The following is a 17,768-nucleotide window of genomic DNA, read 5'->3' as shown; positions in this document are numbered from 1 at the left end:
ATATTTTATAAAAGCTAATTTTATTTTATATTTTGGCACAATAATAAAAAATTAATTATTAATTAGTTTTTTAAAAATTTTATTATATGTTTTTATTTCTGTTTTATATAAATAATTTATTATTTAATTATTTTAAAATTTTATGATATCTTCGTGTATCTTGCATTTTTTAAAAAAACTTTATCTATCATATTAGATTATTTTCAAAAATTATTTAAAGCAAATTCTTAAAATAATATTTTTTTAATCAGAAATATGTTTTTTCAAGATTCAGATTATTTTAAAAAATTAAAAAAACATAATAAAAATTTAAAAAATATTTTTAAAAAAAATAGGTGATTTTTTTTATCAAATAAATTGAGACAAACGGCTCCTAATATTGGGGAATGATGATTAATAAATGGGGCATCTTTGGGAAATCTTTTTCATAAAATCCTCTATCTAGTTTGGGGGAATGAAAAGGAATGAGAAATTTTAATACTTTTAATTTTTTAAAAATAAACAATTAAGTTATAAAATTTTAATAGAGAGAAGATGTAAAAGAAAAGAACCAAAAAGTCAATTAAAATCTCTTAACCTCACTTCTATATGTTTTTAAGAGTCCAACTCATTAATTAAAATCCCCTATTTTCCCTTTATTCCCTTTACACTGTGATTGCCTCGAGAGAAAAGTGGGGGAAAATAAAAGTAGACGAGAAAAGTAAGAAGAAAATGACAATTTTTTTTTTCCTGGTTGGCTAATAAGGAGAAAAAAAATGGGAGAAAAAGGAAATTTGAAGGCAAATAATCTGTGTAACCGGATCCTCTTAGCTTCCTTGTTTCTCAGCATCTCTCAGCGGCAGAATCCTGTACGTTAAAATGGTCAAAATATCCACAATGAACACATCACACGGCTTTTAAAAAATGCATGTAAATAGTCTGTTTTTAAATAGTAAACAAAAATACATTTTCAAACATCATGTAGGGATGGAAAACATGTGGTCAGGCCAGATTTTGGTTAAACAGGTTTAATTTATTTATATAAATAGGCTTAATTATAAGCTAAATCATGGCTCTTTTTGTTGAAAAGGATAGATCAAAATTTAAACAGGTCTGATTGTAGGCCTCTGCTGGCTTATATACTTATTTGGTTATTTACTTATTTTTTAAAACAAATAAGTAAATAAGCCTGAGACCTACAATGGGACTTGTTTAAATCTTGACCTGTCCTATTTAACAAAAATAGCCATATTTAGCTTATAACTATGCCTATCTATATAAATAGACTAGATTTGTTTAGCCAAAATCTGATCGGACCTGACATATTTTCATCCCTATATGATGTTTCAAAATGTATTTTTGTTTATTATTTAATAACAAATTATTTTCATGTATTTTTAAAATTAATGTGATGTGTGCGTTGTCACTTGTCAGCATTTTTGTCATTTCAACGCACAAGATTCTGCCGCGAGGGACGCTAAGAAACAAGAATGCTGAGGGGATCTGGATCCAATAAAATGTATGGGATGTTTTTACCTCTAATTTTTCACTTCAAATATGAGAAAAATTTAAAGTTTGAAGGGAAAACTCAATTTTTCAAATTTACTCATGAATTTTTTTGGTTCTGGCCGTTGTCTCCCTCTATTTTCATCCCAATTTTCCATCTACTTTATATTATATCTAATAATTTAAGAAATAAAATTTAAAAGTGGACAAAATATTTTCTTGCTGGTCTTAGCTAAAATAATTTACAATTATATTTTTATTCAAGCAGTAATATATAATAAAAATTATATAAATAATATGTTAAAATATTAAATTTTATCATACATAAATATTTTTTATAAATAATAAGATTATTATTTTTCATATGAAATTAACAACTTTTTTCCTTATCTGTCTCTCTCTCTTTTTTTTTTTTGCTTCGCCAAGTATAAAGAGAGAAAGTTATTTCCTTTAACTTTTCTTTTCTTTCTATTTTCTCTGCTATCATTTTATCTCCTACAAATATAATAAATACTAATTTGATAATTTTACACAAAGAAATAGTTATTGGAACGTATGAAATAAAATTGTATTAGTACTTATAGAGAAACTATATTTTTGCCCCATGCAATGCACAAAAAAAATTAAAAATTTCATATTGGATGAATAAAAATAATTCTAGTTTATAGTTTATTAGTTTATAGTAGTTTTATTTCAAAATTTATCACCTTGTACATATTAAAAATTTATAAAATAACTTATTAAATTTAAAGAAATTTTCCGCGGCACATATTGAACATGAAAAAGACATCTGATTTTATTCCTCAATTTTTCATCCCATACAATTTTAAATCTGTTCTAAATAAAAAGTGTACACAAAGATTTTGGTAAATTTTGTTATACAATATATATTAAAAATGTATACACTATGTTTACTACAAAATTTACTGTCATCTTCACCATGTCCAATTATAAATCCGTCAAAAAGATAAATAATTTTAAAACATCATAAATAAAAAAATTGTTTGAAGGGAAAAATGCAACTTTTAGTCCCTAAAGAATGGCTTATTCTGTCTCTCAAATTTAATTTCTATCATATTAGTTATTCATGTATTAATAACTTATCTAAGTAAGCCTTAAGCTCATGTTAGAGTGTACTTTTAGTCCTCTAACTTTATATAAAATTTTAGTTTAATTCTTTAATTTTATAAAGTATTTTTTCCTTTAACCTTGGCATCTTTAGTTTCATAAACAAAAATTTCCTACATTAAATTTTAAAATATTGAGAAAATATTCTCAAATGTTGACATATTAAGTTTAATTTTTAAAATAACAATTAGTACGTACAAAAAATAATCATTTATAACTAACAATATTAGAATTAAAAGATTGAAAAAGTATTTTATAAAATTAAGAGACCAAAATGAAATCTTAAATAGAATTAAAGGACTAAAAGTATAATTTAATTTTGTAACATGAGTCTAGTGGGCTAATAGAGAACTTTGCATGACCTAACTAAGGTGAAAGAGGAGCACGGCCCAAAGAGTGAATATGACTTGTTTAAAGGAGTCTAAAACATCCCACACATATACAACAAAGTCCAAGTTCAAGGATACAAGCCTATTTTGTCTAAAGATCCATTATCAAACTGTGGAGGCCTAATGATAATAGCTTAATCTATCATACAAGCATCCAAGGAGGATCCTTTGATGATAATCCATGTGTTATAAGACCGACATAATGAAGAGCCCATATACTTTAAATAAAAGTTCAAAGACCAATCAAGTAAGGGCCTGATTGAGAAGTATAAGTTGATTCATGCCCAAACCATGATGGATCATGAAATCAAATCCATTTTGGGTAGTAATGCAAAACATGTTAGAAGAAGTCCAATCTAGTATGGACTTAAGCCCATGCATCCTATCCATCAAAACAAAGAAGATTTTTAATTCACCGTGTGATAAGTGTGGTGTTGGATGAGGGGAACATTTTTTGACATATTTGGAGCAGTAATGCATGATCTCCTTTGTTGAATTGAAGATTCCTTTGATTGATTAGGATTTGCCTTCCATATGATCTTCTAACTATTTTTAAGATCTAATTTGTTTCATTTTCTTGTGACTTAAGAGTATTTAGTTTCCTATTTTATGTTGTCATTAATTAGGAAGATTGAGTCTTACATTTAGTTTCTTATCTTATTCTAGTTAAGATTGCTTTTGATCATTTAGGAAGTTTCAGTTATTGTAATCCAAAAATATGTAAATAAATATTTTAGTTATATTTTCAAAATTAAGGTGTTAATTAGGGTTTTTGAGTCTTATCCTTACCTATATTTAGATGTGCTTCTATCTATTGTAACAAAAGACTTTGTTAAGTAATAAGATTATTCTTATTTTAGAGTTTATAACTCTTGTGAGCTTTAGTGCTTGTGTTGGCATCTCGTGATGAATATAGATGTAATCAAGAGTTTGATCAACTTTTAGGATATCTTTGAAAGTTAAGATTATTAGAGATAGGTGCTTTAAAAAATCTTTTCCTTTATCTTTATCTTTTCTGTTCTTTAATTTCATGACCTTCTTCTTCTTCCATCTTTTGATTTATTTCCTTGTGTTTCTTGTGTTTATTTTGTGTTTTAGGATTCTATTTTTAATTAGCACAATTCTACTTCCACATCTTGCATTACTTTTATTACCATATGAACCATATATAATTATAAAGGACAAAACTTAAATACTTAATTTTATGTGCTTATGACGCTTGTTTTCAATCCATTCAACACATGTAATTTTTTATACATTATTTGCTATATAATAAATTTTTGTTATTAATATTTATAATACTTCAAAATACACTTGTTCAAATTTTTTATGAAGTATATAAAATTAATAATGTAAATATTTTCCAATTATTCAAAAATTAATTGCTATTTTTAAAACTACATAAATAAAGAATAGTTAACCTGATGTCATCTTATCCAAAAAAACAAACATGATATAATAAAAATTAGGAATAATGTAACTTTTAATTCCTTAAATTTGTCTTAACTATTGATTTGATCTTCAAATTTAATTTTTATCAATTTAATCCCTTAAGTTTACTTCAATGATCAATTTGGTCCTTATAGTTTAAAAATAAAGTTACATTGTTAAAATTTGTTAATGTAGACAATAAAATACTGATGGTAGCCATAAAGATAAATGAAAAGAAGTATAATTATTATTTAGATAAGAAAAAAACAGACTATACAATTTTAAAAAATAAGAAAATAAAACACAATATAAATGGTTATATTGAAAAAAATAAATTAATTTGAGAGTTAATTTGTTCTCACTTTATTTTTTATGCATATCAAATCATCAATATACTTTACGCATTAGATTATTTTGAGAGTTAATTTATATTTTAAAATTTAAAAGACTCATGTGATAATTTAATATAACATGAAGGACCAAAACAATAAGAAAATTAAATTTCTAGGACAAAATTGAAAATTAAGATAAAATTGAGGAACTAAAAATCTGATTATTTCTTTATATATCTATAAAGGACATAAAAAAATTATATATCTACAAAAGCTAAACTAAAAATTTTGCGGCCACAAAAGCATTTTATTTTAAAGATTTGATTATAATTTTAAAAGAGCACACGGATTATTTGAAAGATTTGATTTATTCAACGGTCAATATTTTTATTCAACAAACACAATTTTAACCCCTCACCTCCCCTGTACGCACTTGATATTCGCCTCTCTCATATGACAAACACTCTTCAGAGAGGCCATCATATATAGTCCCACTCTCAAGTCTCAAGTCTCAACCTCTCAAACTCACATGGATTGTAATTCAGTATTCTGCCTTCTTTTTTCTTTCTAATCTTCCTTTTCATCATTCTTTCCTTCTCACTTTTCTCTGTCAATTTATTGATAATTTGTTCACTTTTTTTTTGGGTTCGAAACTATCTTTACTTATAAGAACAATGCACTACAGTTTTCTTATTTTTGTTGGGATATACTTTTTCCATTTTTCCAATTTTTTTTTTTTTGATTTTATGTCTGATGGTTTAATTTTAATTTCTGGTTCTGTTTGATGTTCATTATGGACATCTGGTTGATACACTTAATCATTGTTTAATTCGTGGATTTTCTTCTTTAAATCTTATTCAAATTTGATCTTGCTAGTTGTTTGTTTGGTTTTTTTTTAAATCTGACCCCATTCCTTCTATTATGTTTTGTTTTTTAATTGGTTGTTTCCTAAATTAGTTTTTGGTGGAAGGTGAATTTCATTTTAGTTTTGATTTTATGTATGGGGATATCTTTTAAGAGTAACTAGATTTATTCCCTGTACAATTCATGAGATATTTTAATATTAAAAAATAATAATAAAATAAAGTATAAAAAATAATTTATTTGAGTCTAATTAGAATTAAAATTTATTATTTGTTTAAATTAAATTTAAATAGCATCTTATTGTATTTTAAATTTTATTTTTCATATACACATTAAAGATAAAAATAATAACTTATTTTATTTTAAATGTATCGCCCTCAAGATGAATATGTTAATCTTTCATACTTGTGCTCTTCTTTTGATCAATATGAGGAAAATTTTAAAATTAAATTAAAAATAATTGTATTATTAAGTTTTACCTTGCATAAGTAATTTTCTTGCTAGTTCTCATATAATTAACTGGAGAATATAATTCATCCCCCAACAAGACCCATCACTTGTTGCTCTTACAAATTCAAATCTAAGTTACAACTTCTCATTTGTTATGTGTTAGCCTCATGCATAATGAAAACTATAAATATTTTTTAATTTATCACCTCTTTTAAATTTAAATAAAATTAACTTGATCTCTTTTAGAATATGTTGGCCCATTCATCATCCTAGGAAAATAAAAAATGTATTATAATAAATCACATATTATAATTCATGTCATAATAATATTTATAAATCATAATTATGACAAAAAAATTAAAAATAAGTGTACTACAATTAGTCATAAATATCAACTTATTTTACCCCAACATAACTTATTTAATAATGTTGCCTTGTATATATATTAAATATAAATAACAATTTGCCATCACTGACTATATTATTCTTACAATTGATAAATCTTGTACCTTTACCAAAAAAATTAGATCTTATACATATTTTTTTTACTTTGAATCTCATATCCACAAATATTTTTTACCATTAGTCCCACACTTTTTTTTAAATTTTTGTTATGGGTCCCATATGAACTTTTAATATACAAAGATTGATTTAAAAATAACAAAGATTTTCTAAAAAATTAAAAAAAGAAAAAGAAAAAAATCATAATTCTATTCATACAACTGTAGATATATCATGGATGCACTTTACAATACATATGATTAGGAGTTACACTATTGAAAAAAACTGTACATCTATAGTGGTAATCTAATGTGCTTTACCATATAAGAAGACAAATATAACAAAAAAAATAAAATATATATATATATATACACACACACACACATTAAACTTTATACTAAACAAATTATTGATATGCACATAAATTAAAAATATTTAAAAAAATTTAATAACTGATTGCCTTTATACTATGCAATTAGACTTATTTCCAGCAATGCAAGATAATCTCTAAAAGATAAAAACAAAATAAAATAGATAAATTAAAAAAATTATTTTGTGTACTCAAAATATTATATTTTATTAATTTGTATAAGGGTTAAAACCTAAAAGGCATTTTTCTATAGTATAGTTTTCCTTTTAACTTTTTAAAATAGTGCACTGAGCACCATATAATTACAAAAGTTGATTTTGATAGTTCATTGATCAAAAATTATAAAAAATGACCTAAAAATTATTAAAAAAAAGGACCCATGAAATGAAAAATAAGTATAATATGAAAAACATTAATATTGATTAAGTTTTTAAAATAATGGTTGCTTAAAATTATATTTTGGATTTTTATATGAGTAAGAAATAACAAGCTTGTTTGGCAAGTTATTTTGAGAACAATTTTTTTCTTTTTTAAAAAATAAAAAATTTATTTAATAATGTGTCTTCCAAAAGTATTTTGAAAAATAATCTTTGAAGAATAAAAAATGAAAATATTTTTTAGGTGTTTTGGGATTATTATTACGAAAAATAAGGAAAAATTTGTTTTTATTTTTTTTATTCTTAGAACATGTTTTATAAAACATTAATTTCCATAACAATAAAAAAAAAATCCTTTTTTCAATGGCATGGTTCTCAATGAATTAATTTCAAAATTTTGAAGGAAAAATTACACCACATAAAAATTTAGGATGCTAGTTGCTCATGAGTGAATAATTGAGTCCCTAGGCTATATTTGCACTTTTCTTTGATTAATATGTGGGAAAAATTTAAAATATAATTAAAAATATATTTCCTATTAAGTTCTCCCCCATAATTAATAAAAAAAAATCCCAAAGAAATATTCTCGAATCTATCATTGTTTGTCCTTGTAAATTAAAATCTAAGTAGCAATTTCTATTTTGTAATATGTTACCCTTATTGTAAGTGTAACTTTTTAATATTAAGAGTAACTTTCTAATATACATTAGTAAATTTCTATTTTTCAATCTGTTGCCCTAATTTTAAATTAATGCCCTTATTAAGGTCATTGTAGTTTTGTGTTTGCAAACCCTATAAGAATTAAAAATACTGAAAAAACTATAAGGATAAAAAGAAAAATTTGATAAAATTATAGGGACTAATGATTGTGTTTTCTCTATTAAAAAATATAATTTTTTTTAAATCTCATTGCATCTTGTAAATTAAAATATAATTAACTTATTTTCTTTAGGAATTTGTTGAACCATGCATGATCCTAGAAAAATAAAAAAAATATTATGATAAAATCTATATTATAATTTATGTCATAATAGCTTTTGTAAAATAAAATTTCAAAAAATAAAAAAATTATTTATATATAAAATAATAATTTTAAATTAAGAAATAGCATCACCAGTATTATAATACTCCTTCCTGTACTATACATAAGCAACTTTTAACTAGCTCACTAGAGGAGATATAGCTAAATAATTAGTTTTGTTTAAAAACTAAAAAGTTTCAATTTACATTTATTAAATGTTTCACATTTAAAAGATAATTTATTTTTTAATATTAAAGGGTTATCAAAAAAAATTAATGATCTATTTTTTATGCAAAAAAAATAGATCATTAATTGTTTATAAAAAAGTGATTTATGCATGGAATTGGTGATAATACTATTTATTAATTACACGTATTGCATGACAAGAAAATTAATTTTTGTTTTGAAAGTTATTAGAGTCTACCCCAAAGAGGTGTCCTCAATTTTTGTTGATTAGATCCATCAGAGATCTGGTATATCGGAGCTCACCAAAAAAAATAAATGTCTTATAAATTAAAATTTAAAATTTATGTGTTATCAACCACAAAATTAAAATTTAAACAGAACCTTCTCTTATTTTGAATTTCTTTTCATCTATGCACATATTGAAAACATAAATAATACTCCTTCTATCAAAAATATAAAATATTTTTTAAAAAGTTAGATATTAAAAAATATAAGATATTTTTATTCTTTCAAGGTGTAATCATTATTTTTTTCAAAAGTGCCCTTATTGATAATAACTTTATATTTATTGTAAGGTGTTTAATAGGGATAAATATAAAAAAATAGGGTTAGTTGAAAAGTAGATAACTACTTTATTGAGAGATGAGATTCAATTAAAAATGCTTTAGATTTTTAAACGGAGCAGCATATCCTGTGCATATTAAAATAAAATTATAAATAAAAAATAGGTTACTCCGTGCATGTCAAAATTATAAAGAATAATTTATTATTCTATGTGTTATTCACCCATAAATTAAAATTTAAATAATAAAAAAATATTTTATAAATTGTTATCTTATATATATGTATAATCAACACATGATAGTCTCTCACTTATCATTTTTACTATAATTCATACATGATCCTTCAACATTCAATTTTTTTTTAAATAAGTCATTGTTCATCCCATATAAATTTATTTTATTTGAAAATTAAAAATTATTTTACATAGAATTTGTTATTCCATGTGAGTTAAAATTTGAAACAATATAAATCATCCATTAAAATATGCATATATTTTTTATAATTTATTTAAATTTAAAGTTTGAAATATCATTGTTGCATATCAACGCTCAGATTTTTCTTTTAAATCTCACATTCATTATTTATTTTTTACTTTTAGTCCCACTTTTATTTTTTTTAATCATGGGCGCCACAACTACTCTTTAATTATGCGCCCCACATTCTTGCAATTTCTCAAATTTTCTCCAATTGTTAAAAATAAAAAAAACTAAAAGAGATATTTTAAAAAATTTTAATGGGGTTATTGTTCAAAAATATTTGATGAACAATAAATCCCACTAAATTTTACAATATATATAGATAAATAATTTATAATTATATTTTTTACCATGTGCATGTTAAAAAATAAAAAATAATTTATTATTTGAAGATATTACTTGTACTTTTTTCTATAATTTATTATCTTTTCACCTTCACAATTTATTATCTTATAAGTATCGAACATACAAATAACAAATAATGTCTCATGCCTAACAATTTTAACATGGATTTCATATCCATCATTTTTCATCATGGTTCCCACGCTTATTTTTTTAATTGTGGTTCCCACATGATCTTTAAATTAGACATATATAATTATTGGAAAAAAAAAAGAAAGAAAAAAGGTTTTTGTCACCATCAAATATTAAAAACAACTCATTTAGTTTAATAAAAAAACAACTCATTTAGAAGAATTGGACAGTTATTAGTCTTGTACAAATAAATATCCATTTGAGTTTTGATAATAATTAATTTTTAATTAACAACAACTCATTTGGAAATGAATGTTATAAAAGCTAATATGACATGTTGAATTGGAAAAGTGTTAGTCCTGTAAAAATAAGTATCTATTTGAGTTTTAATGACAATTCATTTGTAATTAACAACAAACAATTCAAAAATGAACAAGTTAGAAAATTAAACTAATAGGACAGGTTAAATTTGACAAGTGTCAGTCCTGCATAAATAAGTATCCGTTCTAATTTTGACAACGACCCATTTTGCTTTCTCGTTTAGCTATTTTTTTTTCATCAAGAGGGGTAATTAAATCTTTTCTCATTTAGATAAATAACAAGGGGGTGCAGTACAATATCATAATCATAAGGTCCTCAACTAATATAAACTTTTTCTAGAGGTTTTTAGTTGATATTTTTCCTTGTTTTTATTTCATACAAGATTAATTTAAAATATGTTACCATGTACTCTCTTCGTTAAAAAATGTATAGTATTTTTAACTGAATCTCACCCCCAATAAAGTAGTTACTTACTTTCAAACTAACCCTATCTTTTTATATTTACTCCTATTAAATACTTTATAATAAATATAAAGTATTATCAATAGGGGCACTTTTGAAAAAAAAAAGTAATGATTACACCTCAAAAATAAAAAATACGTTACATTTTTTAACATCAAACTCTTCAAAAAATGCCTTATATTTTTTAGCAGAGGAAGTGTATATTTAAAATATAAAGAATAATTTGTTATTTCAAGATTTGAAGTCTCCAAATAAATTAAAATTTACTCCTTTAGTTCTATTTATAAGGCAGAGAGAAGATTAATTTGGATCTTATTTATAAAATACTTCACTATTTTTTATGTTCTTTTTTGCTTTTCTGTTGCTATTAAATGTTAAAAAATTATTAAAAATAATTCTTTTTGTCCTTTATTAGAGGATAGAGGTGAAAACTCATAGTTAATAAGATTTAAAGTTTTCTTAATTTCAGTAAAACATGCTAACTTACAAATAGGACTAGAAGAAGTAAATAATTTTTTATTTAAGATTTCTTATCCTTTTGCAATTTTACAAAATAAATAACACCTTATTTTATTTGAACACATGTGTGTATTTACCTTGTGTAGTTAGCAAATATAAATTGCAACTTGAGTAATTTAAAAAAGATAAAAGAGTAAATTGATCCTTAAATTATAGGTTCAAGAGTGTCTGAAATTTTAAACTTATTTTTAATAAAATGTTTCTTCTTAACTTTTAAAAACGGTGCAATTTAACCCCTACAATTAATAAAAGTTAATTTTGACTATTAGTTAACCAAAATATAATAAAAAAGAACCTAAAAATTATAAAAAAGGATCAATAAAAATTTATTGATCCTTTTCTATAATTTGTCTACAATTTTTGAATCTTTTATTATATTTTTTATTTTTTTTATAATTTTTAAACTCATTTTCTATCATTTTTCAGTCACCTAATGGGAAAAATTAATTTTTTTATTAATATAAGAATTAGATTGTACGTACTATTTTTAAAAGTTAAAAAAAATATTATATTAAAAGTAAGTATAAAGTCCAAACGATCCTAAACTTATAGTTTAGGAGCAGTCAATTTGCTCAATAAAAAATAAGAGAGGTTTGCCGTGGTTATTCTATTTAAATTGAAAGAATCTCGATAATAATGTTTTCTTTTATAAGAATAACATATTTTTTCAAGAATTTATTGTCACATGAAATATGTGTATTATAAGCTATTTAAAAATTAAAAGCTAATTTAAAAGGTACATAAATTCACAAAATATGTTGGAATAACATCATGAAATCTAGATAACAAATCCTTTTTTTTTATTTTATATAGTTTGTTATATCTGTTCATATAAAAAATTTAAATAACATATTTTATTTGTTCTAAAATTATTACACTTGTACATAATAAAATTTTTAAAAATATAGGTGGGCCTAAAATTTATTTCCAAGGGTATTTTATAATTTTTTATACATGTATATTTTAAAACTTAGAGAGCATAATTTATTCTAATTTTATTATATCTTTGCATATTTGAAATTAAAATTTATAGGTGATTCCAAAATTTATTAGCTCAATATATATTTCAATAGTCTGACTTTTCTTCAAAAATATGTACATTTCAATAAACATGATTTTTTAAAAAAAAAAATGTTTTCTAAATGCTAAATTAAAAATATTAAAAAAATTTGGTCCGCAATCATTGCAGTTCTATGATGTCCACAAATAGTGTGTTAAATTAAGAATTAAAAATATAAAGAAAATTGGCCTAAATCAAGATTATTCTCAAATATATTTTCATTAAAAATATAAAGTATTTTTAATATATTAAAGTATAATTATTATCCTTCTTTTAGAAGTGTCTCTATTAAATAAATTACTTTATATTTATTTAAAATAAAATACCTTATTAAATGAGAATAAATAAAAAAAAATATAATTAATTTAAAAATAATTAATTATTATATTAAAGAATAAAATTTAATTAAAAATATTTAATATTTTTGAACTGAGGCAATGTGGGTGTATGTAATTTGGTCCCAAGACACTGTAGTTTGTGGACCAAGAGTCTCCCTCATCCAGCTGTATATGTTTGTCCTCGATCGCCAACCCCTACCCTTGACTTGGTCAATAGCCCACTTCGTTGGAAAGAATTAACGCCATCAGAGTCACACTCTCAATTTTAGATGCTATAAAGTTGTGTTTCGATTAACGAAAAGATTTAAATTTGAGTTAAATATCCTATCTGAATACATAAAAAGCTATATTTCTCATCATAATTGCTTTATAATTAAAATTCTCTCTGTTCTTTAATTATTTAAAATTTTAACTACATATTTGACACTCGCTCTCTTTATATCTTAATTATTGGCATCTCTTTCACTTTCACTTCTTTTTTCATCTCTTATTCTTGTTTTTCATTTTGGGTGAAGAACAAAGAAAAGTTTGCCACTTATAATCTTTTGTATCTTTCTTATTTTTTTTGAAATTTTTGAAATTATCTAAACAAAAAGATTTTGAAATATATGAATTTTAAATTGAAATTTTCAAATCCTAATATGTCCATCCAAACACCGCCTAATCAACCAAAGGAATTGCTATAAATGGGAGAGAGAAAGAGGGAGTTGGACATAGCAAGAGAGAAGATCATGGGGAGCTCAAAGGAGCGGAGGCAGTGGCCTCAACTCACACTAGCAATGGTACTTTGCTCGGTTGCTATCAGTGTTAGTGCAAATTATGGCCCTTATGATCACAAACATCCTCCATATACCTACAAGTCTCCTCCACCACCTTATGTCTATAAGTCACCTCCTCCTCCATCTCCTTCACCACCACCTAAATATTACTATAAGTCTCCACCTCCACCACACATTTACAAATCACCTCCACCTCCTCCATATAAGTACAAATCACCACCGCCTCTATATCACTATAATCTCCACCTCCACCATACATTTACAAGTCACCTCCACCTCCTCTGTATAAGTACAAATCACCACCTCCTCCGTCTCCCTCTCCACCGCCTCCATATCATTATAAGTCTCCACCTCCACCATACATTTACAAGTCACCTCCACCTCCTCTGTATAAGTATAAATCACCACCGCCTCCATATCACTATAAGTCTCCCCCTCCACCATACATTTACAAGTCACCTCCACCTCCTCCGTATAGGTACAAATCACCACCGCCTCCATATCACTATAAGTCTCCACCTCCACCATACATTTACAAGTCACCTCCACCTCCTCCGTATAAGTATAAATCACCACCGCCTCCATATCACTATAAGTCTCCCCCTCCACCATACATTTACAAGTCACCTCCACCTCCTCCGTATAAGTACAAATCACCACCGCCTCCATATCACTATAAGTCTCCACCTCCACCATACATTTACAAGTCACCTCCACCTCCTCCATATAAGTATAAATCACCACCTCCTCCATCTCCTTGTCCACCACCTCCATATCATTATAAGTCTCCACCTCCACCATACATTTACAAGTCACCCCCACCTCCTCCGTATAAGTACAAATCACCACCTCCTCCATCTCCCTCACCACCACCTCCTTATCACTACAAGTCTCCCCCTCCACCATACATTTACAAGTCACCTCCACCTCCTCCACATATGTACAAGTCACCTCCTCCTCCATGACCACCACCACCCCCTCCATATTATATATAAAAAAAACCCACCTCCATACCTCATATGTATACAAATGTCCACCTTCACCATCTCTTTCACCTCTTTCACCATAATGTTTACAAGTCTAAACTGCCTCCTCCATATATTTACGAGTCCCTGCCTTCTACCATCTCCTTCACTGCCACCTCCATATGCATACAAGTTCCCACCTCCTCCTTCTCCGTCTCCCCCACCACCATATATTTACAAGTCCCAACCTTCACCATCTCCTCCACCTTATTACTACAAATCACCTCTTCCTCCTTATGCATACTAGTGACCCTCTAGTAAAGTTTACTAAGTTTGCTCTTAATCCTATTAGAATTGTGTTGGTGATAATTGTGTAACCATTATTGATTTTATGTTTGTATTCAATGTTGTCATGAATAATAGGGTTTACTATAAAGTGAATTACTTATAGTTTATCCCTCCTTGTTGTTATATATGCAATACCATTTGTTGTCAAGTGAATTATAATGCATAGAGTTTGGTTTCTTAATTTATTTCTTTGTCAAATATTATAATTTGAAATATTATAATTTGACGAAGTTAACTAGGGTTTTCAATTATTTCCTTTATTCGTACATCGATTCTCTCCCAACAAGATTCAACATGCCAAAAATTAAAATTTGAAGGGTAAATATTAATTAAAATTTTTCAAAAGTGTCAATTAAGACCAAAATGTACGTAGAGATTAGCACTTTGTCTTTACTCCCTCTAGTCTTGTTTATAGGACAAAAAGAGAAAGATTTTTTTTAATTCTATTTATAAGTTATATCATTAAATTTTCATTATAAATTTTCTCTTTCACTCTTCATTGAATATTAAAGAGAGAAAATATATTACTGAAATGAACATATTTAATAAGAGTAAAGTTAAAAACTTTATTAAATTTTAAGATAAAGTTAATGAGTTTTAAAAATTTTTTTATACTAGTAAAATATATTAAAAGTGATTTATAAATAGGACTAGAATAGTATATTACTAAAATAACAAAGGCATTTTTATTTACCCCTAATCCAATTATGATGTTTTTCCTTCAGTCCTAAATTTAGGAGCTAGTTAACTATTTCAAATGAATTAAGAAAATTAGGTAATTTGTACAAAAATATGTGTTAACTTTCCTGAAATTATTCTTTTATCATTTTTGTGTGGAGCATTACTATCATAAATCTTGTGAATTTCTGTTACCAAAAAAACAAGTTCCTAAATGTCAAGTTCATTATGATGTTAACAAGTTCGCTTCCACATATTCAAAAATGTTGACAAGTGACCCGTACAAATGGATAAGTAAAACCTATCAAAATGACATGTTTTTTTTTTTTTTTGGCAACATATCAAAATGACATGTTAAAATAACGTTTTATAACAAGTCAAAAATTCTCTCAAATTAAGAGGTAAAAAGTTACTTAAACAATAAGTTAGAATTGTAACAAGAGTTCAATTATATTGTAATAAGTCATGAACAAGGTTCAAATATATAGAAAGTGTATCTTGTTAACAAGTTTCCTTTAATAGATCAATTAATGACGGTTAAGTTTTTTACCAATAAATGATTTGAAAATTAAATTTATCATGTATATTATTTTACATTATATAAACTTGTCAAAGATTTATCTCATTTCTCACTTTTCTTTCTTAAAATTAAGTGGTATTGGTGTGGGCTATAAATTTTCTAGGTAAACCAAGAGGTGTAGCTGAAAGCTCCAGTCAGTTTCAAAGTCCCAAGTTGCCCATCTTGAAAGATTTAATTGGATGTCAGCAGCAAAGCTTGGATGGTGGTCCAGCAATTAATGATGTTACTCCAACGGTTGAGAGATTTTTAAGAAAACAAAATAAATAAAGAATATTTTAATAATTCACTAGAAAATATTAACTTCAATTTAGTTTTTTGCATGGGCATTTCATAATATTTCAAAATCCATTCATCCACACATGCAAGTATCTTGCTTATGGGGGTCCTTGAATAATCCTCCCTATCTTTTATATTCATGTCCCAAACCTTTCTAGAGATTAAATCCCATCAAAATTTTAAAAACTGAATAAGATGTTGGTTTAAAAGTTAGTGTTTGAACCTCGATTGATCATAATTTAATATATTTTTAATTTTACTTATTGAATATTATATTAGAGAGAGAGATGACATTTTAAAGTGTAAGGCACTTTAAGGAGGCTTATTAAACTTGTCAAATATTTATTTCATTTCTCACTTTTCTTTCTTAACATTAATTGAAATAACATGTTTTTAAGATGTGAGTTTGACACTGGGAACATTCCCAAGTAATTCATTATTGCGATGTGACAAGCTCGTGGGAGCGTGACAATATACTATTCATGAATTATAGAAGGAGACAATCCCATAATAATAATAATATTAATTACAGATATTAAATTTTAAAATTTAATTAAAAAATTTATAACAAACTTTTATAAAGTCATAACTCACAGGAGCAACAAATCATAATTGATTGATTTATAAAATTTTCATCTAACATTATAAATAATTTTAATTATATTTTATAAATTTATCAAGTGATTTATTTATATATTAACAATAAAAGAATAACAAGTGATTGGATGTAATTTATAACTGATTTTTATAAATTTTTAATTAATATTATAAATAATACTAAGTGTATTTTCTTAAACTTTTAAATATTTTATCTGTATATTGATAGTAAAAAATTAAGATTTACAATAAATTTTCATAAATTCACACTAGCATTACAAATATTTCTCAAATAACTATTCACATTTTTTAATTATAAGTAAAGATCATAATTTATTATTAAAATTTTAATAATTTAAAATTTATAATTATTATTAATATTTTTATGGATACTTAATTGTTATTTTCCTTGTGGAAATAGACTATCCGTAACTTTCTACCTCGTGGTGACATGTACTAATTAAGCTATGTTCGCACAGAACGAACAAAGACATACCTACGGTTTTACCTAGTTTTTGTCTTCATTCTTATTCTTTTTTTCCAGTGGATGTCTTGTCTCATGTGGATTTACTTGTGATGTTAAGTTGAAGTTGAAAGGGTTCGTTTCTTTTTTTTTTTTTTTGCCTCGACTATTTTCATAGGATCATCTCGTGTGTTCATCTTTTTATCATAACAATATCTTTCTTAAAGTAATTAAATTATAAATAATAATGTTTCTCCTGACTTGACCTTAAATAGATAAATGTTGATTGGTAACTTTGCTGACTCAAATTGTAGCAATGTTACCTTTAAAATAA

At 25.3% G+C, this 17,768-nt stretch overlaps 1 pseudogene; it reads left to right on the top strand.

The window, feature by feature from the left end:
* Positions 1-13,442: 13,442 nt before the first annotated feature.
* Positions 13,443-14,988, top strand: LOC129313720 (extensin-2-like; annotated as a pseudogene).
* Positions 14,989-17,768: the final 2,780 nt, after the last annotated feature.

Source organism: Prosopis cineraria, unplaced genomic scaffold (genome assembly GCF_029017545.1).
Source record: "Prosopis cineraria cultivar Desert tree isolate PC_DT_omini unplaced genomic scaffold, ASM2901754v1 PC6, whole genome shotgun sequence".
Taxonomy (NCBI): Eukaryota; Viridiplantae; Streptophyta; class Magnoliopsida; order Fabales; family Fabaceae; genus Prosopis; species Prosopis cineraria.
Note: the sequence above shows the minus strand (reverse complement) of the source record. Positions and strands in the feature narration are given on the sequence as shown.